At 41.1% G+C, this 12,870-nt stretch overlaps 1 protein-coding gene across 10 annotated transcripts in view; it reads left to right on the forward strand.

Moving 5' to 3' along the window:
* Nucleotides 1-12,870, forward strand: part of ADD3 (adducin 3) — a 154,600-nt gene that overhangs the window by 85,706 nt on the left and 56,024 nt on the right. For 7 of the 10 annotated variants that reach the window (XM_024204653.2, XM_024204662.2, XM_024204659.2 and 4 more), the window contains one exon: nt 1,503-1,604. The exons of the other annotated variants lie outside the window; for them this stretch is intronic. The gene's annotated coding sequence lies outside the window, so the exon portion shown is untranslated. The remainder of the gene's footprint in view (nt 1-1,502; nt 1,605-12,870) is intronic. 10 annotated transcript variants of the gene reach the window in all.

Genomic DNA, 12,870 nt, shown 5'->3' on the forward strand with positions numbered 1-12,870 from the left:
AGGTGAACTGAAAAATACTATTTCTTTTATCATTTTTACAGTGTAAATATTTGTAATAAAAATATAAAGTGAGCACTGTACACTTTGTAATTGAAATTAATATATTTGAAAATGTAGGAAAACATCCAAAAATATTTAATAAATTTCAGTTGGTATTCTATTGTTTATCAGTGCGATTACAACTGCAATTAATTGCAATTAATTTTTAATCACGATTAATTTTTTGAGTTAATCGCGTGAGTTAACTGTGATTAATCGATAGGATTGGTAGCATAACTGTAGTTGAATGGTAAGTCATGCAGAATACAATGCAATTTGCATCTTGAGCTGCAGTATCCACAGACTACATATTTTGTTTAATAAACAAAAAACTTGATTTCTTTGTCATTCTGCAATCACAGAAGAGGGCTGCCACTCCTTCTGTGAAGCAGAGATCTTGGCTGGAGTCCTGTGACACACAGTGGGAATTCACTTCCTGTCAGGAAATGCTCTTTTTTTTTCAATGTTTTATCTTGCTGAGGCAACCAAGAGTGAACAATAGGCTATTAAAGTATTAGAACAACAAGTGTCATAACTAACCCAATATGTACTTTGTTCTGAGTATTATCCCGAAAGAAAGCATTGGCTAGTCTTCAGAATTAATTCAGTAATCTGTAGCAATAGTGTGTAACAGCCTTAACCATTGTTTTTCAAATATTAAGCAAAAACTTAGTTTTATGTTGAACTTTGAGAGCTTCCTGTCATAGTTTCCTGTAGTAAAAACGATAAAAATAAACTTAGTAATTCAAGAGTATTGGCAAAGAAAAGTTATTTTTTTTCCTTTTTGACGATCTAAATTCATTATTTTTTAAAATAAAACACTAACTATTATTTTATGGAATTCTCATTGCATTTTGAAGAATGACTGACTACATAAATGGTGTAATGAGATTTCATTTTTGGTGTATGTATCTATGTGTAATTGAGCACATTTGATACAGAAATCAGAATCTCTTCTAATTACCAGCCCCTCAAATTCCACCTGGGATCAGAAAGTCAAACTGAATTCTTTCCGTCTCATGCACCATTACTAGCAATGAAGAGTCTACAAGGCTAATTACTCTTACACTTTTTACCCTGAAGAAGTCACATAATCTTTAATGACTTTGCAGAGACACAAATGAGTGGAATTTAGTAAACAACGCTGATGATGCACCAAAAGGAAAAGAATTCAGTTTGCTCTGCCTATGCAGCCTCACAAGGAATAAAATGTAGTGAAAGCACATTTTAGTCAATACAATAAAGAGACCGGGACTCCATATTATACCCATGTGAAGTGGATCTCTTGAATAAAAAGGTGTCATTTTTATATAGATGCTTTCTTCAGGGTAGAACTGCTCTTTAAAGAAAGTTAAAGTGGAGCTTGTTTCACATTACAATCTCAGATTGCACATAGACACATACCCTTAACTAACAAAAACAAAACCAATCCTCCTGAAATTTCATACCACATCTCCTTCCAGGGTAGAATTTTTCTGCCTGCATTGTGGTGGAATGAACAGATCTAATCCATGAGTAATGTCCAGACCAGTGGATGCCTTCCATTATGAGAAATAAAAATTAAGGTAAGGAGACTAGTTTTCTGTCTTACATTGTGTTTGTTTGGCATACACATCATAAAAAGAAAATTTCTGTTTAATATTTTTTGCAAATATTTTAATATTGTGGGATCGCTAGATGTAATTTGGGTTACTATCCACACACTAATACTAGGTTGCTCATTTAGGCCCTAATCTGAAGTCCATTGAAGTAAGTGGGAGGTGTTTCACTGACTTCTATGGGCACTGGATCAGGCTGTTAAAGATCAGTTCTGAAATCCTGGGACTTTCCCGATTGACTTCATGGGGAGCAAAATCAGGCTCTTGATGCAGGAAAAAGTATTTATTTAAGTCACTGTGTACATCATCTTCAATTCAGTATGGGCATATAAAACAAATCTATAGCGGTAGCTGTACCGTGAGATACAGTGTGTCATGCCTCTGCTCTATTGGGCATAGTGATGGTCATTCTTATTTCATTAGGTGGTTGGCACTGGTTGCAGGCCTTTTTCACAAAGGAATTTCTGTTCAAAATATAATGTAACAAGTACATTCATATGTTAGCAGCAGGTTCCCATGGAAACTTTGTAAACTGATGTTAACAGACAGAAGCAAAGGCTTTACTATTGTGGGAGCCCTTCTATATTTTCTGTACATCTTTCATAGTAATTTTCTGTTGTGCTATTCTGATTCTGCATAATCCTAAGACTTTTTTATTATTTTCTGTAGAGAAAGGGCACTAACATGCTTTTTGAATGCATGGATGATGGATTTATTGTCATTATTGCAAAATAAGGACTAACTTTCAGTTTCTTGCTTAAGACCTCTCTTGGGTATAATACATAAAGTATCATAGAATCTCAAGTTTTGAACTGGTTACCTTCATGTTTCGAAGCGATAATTTAGCAAGATATGGCCAGAAACCTTAGAAATATTTTTAGTTCAGTAGGTATCTGATCTTGTTTGAGGACTGGTCCCTATATACATTCCACACATGAATATGTATGTGCTCCATGCACCTGAGACTGGAGATTTATAGCAAGTAGTGTCTGTTGGCCCATGCATAAGCAGTTGCTCTCCTCATGCTTCAAAACAAGGGCATAAAGGGTGGCACGGACCAATGCCTCTCCAGTTCCTTCTTACCACCACATGGCCTGAGCTGGAATTTGCTGCATCCACTATGATCGTCCTCTACTTCTATACTTGTAAATACATATTGTAAGTAGTTTTTAGTAAGTGTAGACTTTGTGTTTTAGTGTCGTTATAGTTAACATAGCTTAGTCTTCTTGCCTCAGGAAGTTTCTCCCAATGAAGGAGAACGATGCCAAGATTCCTGGGGTTTAAGAACTGTCTCCTGCCCCTGTTTTTTCTCTGTCAGTAACTAACACCAGTGCTGCCTTTATTGCCTTGAGGAGGTTCATATTGCCACCAAGTATAGCGTTTGCTGTTTGTCTGTAACATACCAGGTGTAATACAGCAGGGCCAGAGGGCAGCAGGAGAGTGATAGATGGGAGGTGTATAAGCCCTAGGATGATCAGAGCCTTATTCCCTGTGGACTAAGGAGAGATTACTACAGAGTAATTAGAGCACCTGAAGCCAATTAAGGCCCCTCCCGAGACCTAATAAAACCCCCTGTTTCAGTCAGGGGAGAGGAAGGAGAGTTGACTAGAGTTGGAGGAGTACTGTTGTTAACCGGAGTACCAGGAGAAGGGAAACCTTTCCCAGCAGAAAGAGGGTAAGCAGTCCGTAATGCTGAAGGGGCTGGGCCCCGGGTCCACCCTCTACTCTGGGTCCCTTCCCCACTCCTCTCCCTCCCCCACCGGGGGCAAGGGGTGGCACCCCAACCCACCACACTAACGAAAAGCACGGGACCCACCACAGTAGCGTCGGCCATTTGCCACACAGCGTACAATCCAGACTAAAGAGCAGTTGTGTCACCTCTGCCCTGAAACCTGGGGTTCTTTACAATGCCTTGCTGAAGGAGCTCCCACCTGTGCTGTTCACAAACATCCTTCCAGCATGCAAGCCATATCCTGTGTGTAACTGCAGCCTGCCAGCCACACTTGCGTTACACTCTGGCTCTTAACCACCTGGGTTGGACCCCCAACACACTCCCAGTCTTAAGTTCCCCCCCAGAAATGTATTTCCTATACCACCTAGCCCTATCCTGGACAATAGAAGCTATATTAGGTCCATTTATTTCTTTAATAGAAATAATATGCACACAACTTGCCACCCCAAATGGAGTTTCCCAGACACTTCAGTTTAAACACAGTTGGAGGAAATGGCTGAGCAGGTGGACACCTTGTTTAATGTCCTGTCAGCCTCTACCCTGGCCTGTGTCGCACTACCAGTGCATGACAGTATCCTCAAAATTGCCAAGGCCCTCTGGCAAACTCCTTCATCCATCCCTTCCACCTTTAAAAGGGCCGGAAAGAAATAGTTTGACCCAACCAAAGGGTTTGAGTACCTTTACACCCACCCTCCCCTGGGCTCACCGGTGGTCTCTGCAGCCAATGAAAAAGATAAACAAGGGCATACCAGCTCAACTCCCAAAAATAGAGAGGCCAAAAAATTGGATCTGTTTCTGTTCATCTCCTAGGGAGATAAATTTTGACGTATGATACTCCCTCCGTAAGTTCAAGAGTCCCTCCCGCAGGGGTTGCCCCAGGAATTCAGCGCGCTGGTGGAAGAGGGCATCACGGAGGCTCAGTGTTCCCTCCAAATGGCATGGGACACGGCTGACTCAATGGCTAGGGTGGTTGCGTCGGCACTGGTTATGAGGTGCAGCTCCTGACTTCAGACCACCGTACTCTCCCAGGATATGCAGACCTCCATCCAAGACCTCCCATTCAATGGGATCGGTCTTTTTTTCAGAGCAGATGGATGCGAGGATGCTTGGGTTAAAAGACATTAGGGCCACCCTTCACATGTTGGGCATGTATACGCCACAGTCTGTAAGAAAGCAGTTCCGGCTGCCGCCTAAGCCTTGGCAGTCTCGTCCAGGGTCTGCAAGGAGAAGGGACAGGGATGTTAGTTGCAGCTGCTGCTGCCCTTCCTCCTCCCGCTCAATTGTGCAGCCCAGCCCGGCAATGCATCCCGGGGGCCAGAAGCACTCATTTTGAGGGTGTGGTTGAGAGTGACACCCCAGTCATCTCCCAGGATCCACCCTGTTCTTTCCTCAACTGTCTTCATCCCTACCGTTCGGCCTGGTTGCGGGTCACCTCGGACCACTGGGTGCTGGAGATTTTTAAGAGAAGGTTAGACAAACATCTGTTGGGATAGTCTAGATAACTCTTGAGGTCCTTTCCAGTCCTATGATTCTATTCTATGATCTGAACATATTCATCCCCTGGACAGTATGAGGGCCCACTCTACGAGAGCACAAGCAAGTTCACCTGTAGCTGTTTGAGAAGTTCCAATACTGGACCTTTGTAAGGTGGCTACCTGGAGTTCCATCCACATCTTTATGAAGAATTACTCTCTGGACCAGGCTTCCTCGGCAGATACTGCTGTGGGAACAGCAGTGTTAGACATTCATACCAACTACATTCTCACACCCTCCTCCTATTTGAATACTACTTACCAATCACCAACATGGGGAATTACACATAGGGGTAATTCCCTCAAAGAAGAAATGGAGGTTACTTACCTGCAATTGGAGGTTTTTCAAGATGTGTGGTCCCTATCTGTGTCTTGCTATCCACCCTTCTTCCCCCTCTGCTTTGGATCCTGTCTGATTTGCTGTAAAAGAAGGAACTGGAGAGACATTAGTCCATGCCACCCTTTATTTCCTTGGTTTGGAGCATAAGAGAAGCAACTGCAGATGTGCGAACCAACAGATACTACTTGCTACAAATCTCACTCGAGTGCATGTGTATCCATATGTGGAATACAGATAGGGACCACACATCTTGAAGAACCTCCAGTTACAGGTAAGTAACCATTTCTAGTAATTGCCTGTTCACTCCCACTTGTTGTATACTCCCTATTTTGTTTAACGCTACAATCAGTCCAGGTAGGATTAACTCTTCTAGATCAACGCCCAATGGCAATTGTTGGGAGTTTTGGGTGCTTGTCATCCTTCCGTCTTAGGCCCTTAGAAAATTGAGCAGCTATGCTGTTTACTACAAATATCAGTTGTACAACTACTTTTCATTCACTAAGATTGTCCCTACCAGCCTTAAATTTGTTTTACAGATTTTAATTCCTTCATATATTCCTATAAAACACCGTCTTGCATTAAATTTATGAAACTTTCCCTGCACAAGCACAAAATCTATTAGATAATCTTTATCATAACAATGATACAACCTCTTAGCCATTTTAATGAGATATTTTGGTATCTGAGACACGTTTGGCAGCTGTCCATGTTTGAAAATTTAGCCCAGCATCCTTTGTCGTATGTCAGACTTTATTGCAGTTTCTTGAAGGGCCTTGTAAAAACATGTACTACTTTATTTCCACTGAAAAATATTTTTTTTTTGTTTAGGATCAGTCTATAAAAAAATTATTTCACAAATGGTCCTTATTTTAAACAAAAAGTATCCAGCATTTACAAGTACTCTGTGGTACAGATTGTTGAAAAGGAATATTAGAGATTCAGGAATTAAAGAAAAACATTTGTAATGATTCCTTGAAAAGAATTAGGAAATGGAGTGGTGGTTTTTTTTTGTTTTTTTTTGTTTTTTTTTTTTTTTGAGACATTTAGTTCTCCCATAAATAATTATGGACCAAATTCTGCCTTCAGATGTGTGCACATCTACCATTTATTTCAGTCAGAATTACAGGCATCAGTTTATTATCCTTTTTTACTAGAGAGCTGTGCATGGCTTGTTGGATCATACATTAAAATCTAATGTTATTGCATAGGAGCTCAATAACAAACTAGTTGTCTTGGAGGCAGGTTTTTTTTTTTTTCTCCTCCTACAATATTTAGCAGAAAAATATTGTGGAAAGTTTTATTCTCAATGCCTTCTGGATGGATCAGTTTTGGAAACTTGGGCTGAACTCTGAAGAGAAATTCCATTGCTTTACTCATTAAATTTCTTCATCAGACTTGCAAAATTGCTTTTTTGTTGTAAATTGCCGAGGTATGTATCCAATTTTTTAATCAATCTCAAAGAAATGGACAACTTAAACCATTTCTAGTTTTTAAATGGATTTAAATTAAGTGGAAGAGAGAGCTCACTGGTTTGAGCATAGGCCTGCTAAACCCAGGGTTGTGAGTTCAATCCTTGACGGGGAAATTTGGGGCAAAAATCTCTCTGGGGATTGGTCCCGCTTTGAGCAGGGGGCTGGACTAGATGACCTCCTGAAGTCCCTTCCAACCCTGATATTCTGTGATTCTATGATTGCACTTCAATTTGGAAATGTTAGTGTTTTGAGGCTATTTTTCCTGGTTATGTCTCAAACCTCTTCTGTATATGAAGAAGGTTCTTTGTGATCTATAGATAAATAACTTCCTTAAAGCTTGCAACATATTTGCAGTTGTGCTATTATGTTTTACAAAAGGTCCACCAAGATTTTGTATAATCAGTTACATAAATAGAAATACCACAGTGACAGATGTCTTAGAAATACCTGAGATATATTATCTATAGGTGATATTTTCTGATATGTCTCACCCTTTTATTAAGAACTTCTAACTTAACATAGCTATTAGCTGATATGCTGTTGGGCCATCAGAAGGCCAAAAGACTACCCAGTAGCCCTTGGTATTCTCTGTGATGGAGTTAGGGAGAAAGGGTGTCTTTCCCCTCATCTCTAGTTATTTTTAATGCATTCCCTTTCTGTCTCTTCTTCCAATCCTTTAGATGATTGTTTAAGATGAGGGACGCTGCACCTTAGCCTAATAAACTTTCATATGGCTTTAGTATTGGTCAGCTGCTCTACATAGTGGCTTCAGGAATCACACCTGAATGCGTTCTCTATGACCAATTGTCTGCCTCGTGGAAGGTTATGACAATTTGCAGACCGTATGTATGCAGTTTGCACAAACAGTCCAGACCAGACACAATGTTATGTGTATCCCAGAGCAACCCTTCTCTCCTGCCAACAAAATTAAGTCTAGCTGCACATAAAACTATTGTTGCCAGAATGCCATTTCTTTTTATATATTCATGAGCGAAAAGAAGTTGGAGCTCGAGAATATAATGTATATACCCTGTAATTCTACCTCTTCCTCATGAAAATAGGCTAGACTGAAAATTGTTTTGAGTGCTCTCTCTATGTGCAAATATTTTGAGGTTATATACATTATCCTCACCAGCGTAACTAATATAAGTCACTTCATGAACCTGCAAAGCAATAAAAGCCTTTTTCACATTCCAAATACCTTATGTTTCATCAGGCTTTTGGGGGATAAAGATCTATTCGGAGTCTATTAATTTGAATTAATACAAAAATGAATGACTCAAATACACTGCAAACTTATCAGCAAGTGCCATGTAACTTAATGGTATGCCTACACTTGTGCGGGAAGGGTTTTGTGTACCATGTTTGGAGTGTTTTATATTTGTGATTTCTGGCTTTTGAGGTTAAATCGAAAATGCATGGAAAAATATCGGTCAGTCCACATAGAGTGGAATTTAACAAGCTTCTTCTCATCTCTGTGTGGCTCCTTTGTAATCCCAATCCTGATCAGTTTTGAGTAACTTCTAGCAAAGGAGAATAAAACTGATGAGACAGGTAGAAATCTGGATGGTGCAACTACTACAATTTTAAAAAAAACAAAAACCTGATAACATGTTAGCTATTTCTTTCCAATCTACATTCATTTGTATCCAAACTCAAAGTACCGCCCAATGATCAAAACCAACAATTGTAAACTCCCATTCCCATCCCTTCCAAAAATGAACTGCCAAGCTAGGGACATACAAAATGAACTGCCAAGCTAGGGACATACAGTTTCAAATACTAACACCACCAATGAACCAACAACCATATTCCTTCCAACAGTCTTTAGCTTAACCCGTAAATCAGATTCTCTTTACAGGTTGTTCTTTGGAGTAGACAGTACGTTGTAAAAGCATACAATGCACCCTCATTACTATGAAAGAAAAGCCTACGGCTTCCTTGATTTTATGTGACTACACAGTCTCCCAAAATGCTTTTGGGGCCTGTTATAAATGTGGCTTCTAATTTGGGGTGGTTTTTTCCCTAATAAAAAGACAACTAATATCTTTGGCAGGCATCTGTCCATCTTTTCTACATACTGTAAATGGTCTAATATTTTTTTTGCGTGTTCTTAGGCTAAGGTGGACATCTCTAATTCTATGAAAAAAGTAAAAGCAATGTTAGATTTTTCCAGAAGTACAAAAAACAGATGCATGAATAGAATAATAGAGTAACATAGAAAAGATCAAGCGTGCTTTCTTCTGTAAAGCAGACAGTGGTATGTGCTCTCGAGCTCTGATGACAGAGCAATGTTTTCCTCCTTTATGCTGTAGCTCAGGGGTGGGCAAACTTTTTGGCCCGAGGGCCATATTGGGGTGCAAAACTGTATGGAGGGCTGGATAGGGAAGGCTGTGCCCCCCAAACAGCTTGACCCCTGCCCCTATCTGACCCCCCTCCCCGCTCCTTGTCCCCTAACCACACCCTGGGTCCCCACCCTCTATTCAACCCCTCCTGCTCCCTGTCCCCTGACTGCCCCGACCCCTATCCACACCCCCGCCCCCTGACAGGCCCCCCGCGACCCCACCCCCATCCAATCCCCCCTGTTCCCCATCCCTCCTGTTCCCCCCACAAACCTCTGCCCTATCCAACCGCTCCCTGTCCCCTGACTGCCCCCCAGGATCTCCTGCCCCATATCCAACCCCCTTACCATGCTGCTCAGTGCAGCATGTCTGGAGCTGCACCTCCCAGCTGGAGCCACATGCTACCGTGCTGCCCTGCATGAGCGTGCAGCCCTGTGGCCCAGAGTGCTGCCCCCGCGGCAGTGGGGGAGGGGAGGACAGCAGGGGAGGGGCTGTGGGCTGGCTAGCCTCCCTGGCCAGGAGCTCAGGGGCCATGCAGGAGGGCCGCTGGGCCGCTGTAGTTTGCCCACCTCTGCTGTATCTAGAAATGTCATGTTTATCTGGGATCGGCTACTTGGGTTACTCTGATACTCAGCAACATCAATCATCAAAGACAAGATTTTGTTGTCCCCTTATACTGGACATAAAGTATTTACATCCTACAGCGATTGTAAATCAGTTTGTCCGTGGAGTTACTTTGAATTTATAATGGTGTTATTGAAGGCATCATTTGTCCCTATGTCTGTCTAAGTAGACCGACCCTGAACTCCTCAAACCAATATTTCCCGTCTCTTATGACTACTTTCAATTTAAAATGCACCAGTAATGGTTAGTGCTGATAGGCTAACAAGGAGGCTGAAGTGACTCGTTTCCAGGCTTAGCATGAGCATATGTTGTTTATAATCAAAATAAAAGTAAGAGTAACAGTGACTTTTTCACATAATAGAATAAACATTGAAATATTTCTACATATTTTTCTGTTCTGTTGGAAATTAGAAAACTAAATAACCTGGAAGAATTGTTTAGGGAAGAACTCTTCAGCCGCAGTGACTGTGACTCTCTCTGTGGGTTTGAAAGTGAGCAGGGGCCATCAGTTGTATTTGGTTAGAAATAATGAATTTGTTCAAAACCAATCCAACATCAATGGTTTACAGTTTAACTCAAACTTTTAATGTGCTTGATTTACGTTTCCTTGAGGAGAGACTGTGAAAGAGATCCTTTCTCTCCCCCCATCTTGGCCCCCTAGTGGAATATAAATGCAGTGGAATATAAATATAATTTGTACACTGCATGTAGTAAAGGGTACCCATCTGTGCCACCCTGGCTTTTAGGAGGAGGATTATATCCCTAACACATGGTACAGGCTTCCCTTCAGCTGTGTAGACATGCTTCTGTTGTTGTTTTTTTCCCCCTTTAAATTGAATAAGTCCAGGTGAGAGAGAAGACAGTTTAAATCACAGGAAAAAGGTTTGTGAAGTCAAGCTAGTTTTGCGTCCTGAAAAACATTTGCAATCCCTGCAATGTCCAGAGTGTTTTGCTCAGCGTGTCAGGCATGTAGCTCACGTGGCATGCTATTTGTGTGGCTCATTTCAGAGCATCTTTTGTTTTGCCCAGACATGAGGGAGAATTACAAGAGAAAACGAGATAATTAATGAATCTCGCTGGAAAGCAATAGTAACTTTCACCTGTAGTGTTTAAAATGTGTGGGGAGGACAATATTATTACTTTTCCTCCTTTATAGCTGATTGCTTGTATCACTCATTGTTTGTGTTCTAGCAAGGCTTCTAACAGTAAGCTTTTAGCACTTGTTCAGAATTCAGAGATACGTGTGCTCATTGGTTTGGGCTACTGATCATTCTGTATTCTCCATTCACTACACTGGCTGCCTCTAAACTGATAATTTGACTTTAAATTGCCTTCCTTATGAACTAGGTTAAATGATCTTCTATTATTGAGGCTTATGAGATTCCAGAACCCCCATTCAACTCTTTAGTAGTATTTACATTTGTAATCACTTCAGTGGAAGGTGTTGCCCAGGGGAAGAAACCAGGTCAAGCCCTCTAGTACAATGAATCAGTAGCTCAAAACTTTGGGATTCGTATGCACATTTATGTAAGTAGAACTTGATCCAGAACAAGAAAGGTTGGGACTTTCTTAAGGCATCCTGTGTTGCTTCTGAGCTTACTAGTTAAAGGATTTTTTTTTCTTTTAAATGATTCGAGGAAATCTTAGGAGGTGTAAATCGACCACAGAAGAGGTAGTGTGTGCACTACCATCAACCTTCAGGGATGCCACTAAGGAAGACAAATTTAATTTGCAATAGAAGGCTCAGTAGGAGTCTGACTGGTGAAAGATGGCTCTTCCCTGTACAGCAGTGCAGAAGAGCACTTGTGAGTACTTTGAGCAACTACAAAACCCTCTGAGTGGCAGGTTTCAGAGTGGTAGCCGTGTTAGTATGTATCAGCAAAAACAATGAGGAGTCCTTGTGGTATCTTAGAGACTAACAAATTTATTTGGGCATAAGCTTTCGTGGGCTAGAACCCATGTTGCCCTGGGAGAAGCAAGCCAACCACTTGCTGAGTCAAGAGAAATACATTGCGCACCAGAATGTTGTTACTCCTACTTACCCAACGTTTTTGTTCTGTTTTATTGAGAAGGTAGCACAATGTTGTTCACTGAATTCAGCTGGCACAGGCTTAGGAATTTTATATTTTAATGTCGTATGTGTGTGACTTTTTGTCTTTTAAACAGGATGCTTCTGTTTACGTAGTGAAGCAAGATGCTTTGAACTATGAAGTTATGTCAGTGGTTTTTGAGCAGTTATTAAATGTGTCAGCATGTCCACTGTAAAGCTTGTCTACTATGGTTTGCAACTTACCTATCAAAATCCCGTTCTGTGTCTAAAAATGCATCCCAGTTTCAAAAGCATCTTCTAAAGATCATAGAAATGTAGGTCTGGAAGGAACCTTGAGAAGTCAAGTTCAGCATCCTGCTCTGACGTAGGACTGGATAAACCTAGACCATCCCTTACCAGTGTTTGTCGAACCATTTTTTAAAAACCTCCAGTGTTGGGTATTTTACAACCTCCCTTGGAAGCCTATACCAGATCTTAACTACCCTTCTAGTTAGAAAGATTTTCCTAATATCCCTTGATGCAGGTTAAGCCCCTTACTTTCCTGATGTTGTCCTTCCCCGCTAAGCACAGAGCCTATGCTTTCTTTTGGCACGCTGGTCAATATAAAAAGTATATATGCAAAAAACCTGGTTTTTAAGTTTTTGTTTCCTCCTTTCTGCTGTCTCTGGAAGGAACATTCCTCAGCCCAGCAGAAGGCTAATGTAAATGCTATGAGGCAGAGAGTTCCAAATAATCTACCCTTAAGGGATGTGTGGGCATGGGCAAAGGTCACTGGATCTGCTTTGTAAAAATCTGCTTTCAGGGAATCTACATGTAGGAGCACAAAAGGACTCAACACTGCATCTCTACATCCTGCACTCAGGTGGGGCATGGATTCAGTCCCACTCAACCCTCACTGAGTTCCTTCCTCCAAAACCTTTTTTTTTTTTGACTTTGTGCTTGGAGGAGTAAACTGCATCTCTATGGAAGCAATGGAGAGCATATTGATTAGAAAGGTTCTACAACACATCACCAAATCTCTTTGGGTTCAGTGAGGGTTGTTCATTGCCTTCCTGGAAAATTCTTCACCACCTCGTCTGCTAAATTCTTGAAACGCTCCAACACATAAATAGATTTAAGTTCCATTAGGGCAAATATCCAT

The sequence above is a fragment of the Terrapene carolina genome, unplaced genomic scaffold (genome assembly GCF_002925995.2).
Source record: "Terrapene carolina triunguis isolate 2854851 unplaced genomic scaffold, T_m_triunguis-2.0 Scaffold95, whole genome shotgun sequence".
NCBI lineage: Eukaryota > Metazoa > Chordata > Testudines > Emydidae > Terrapene > Terrapene triunguis.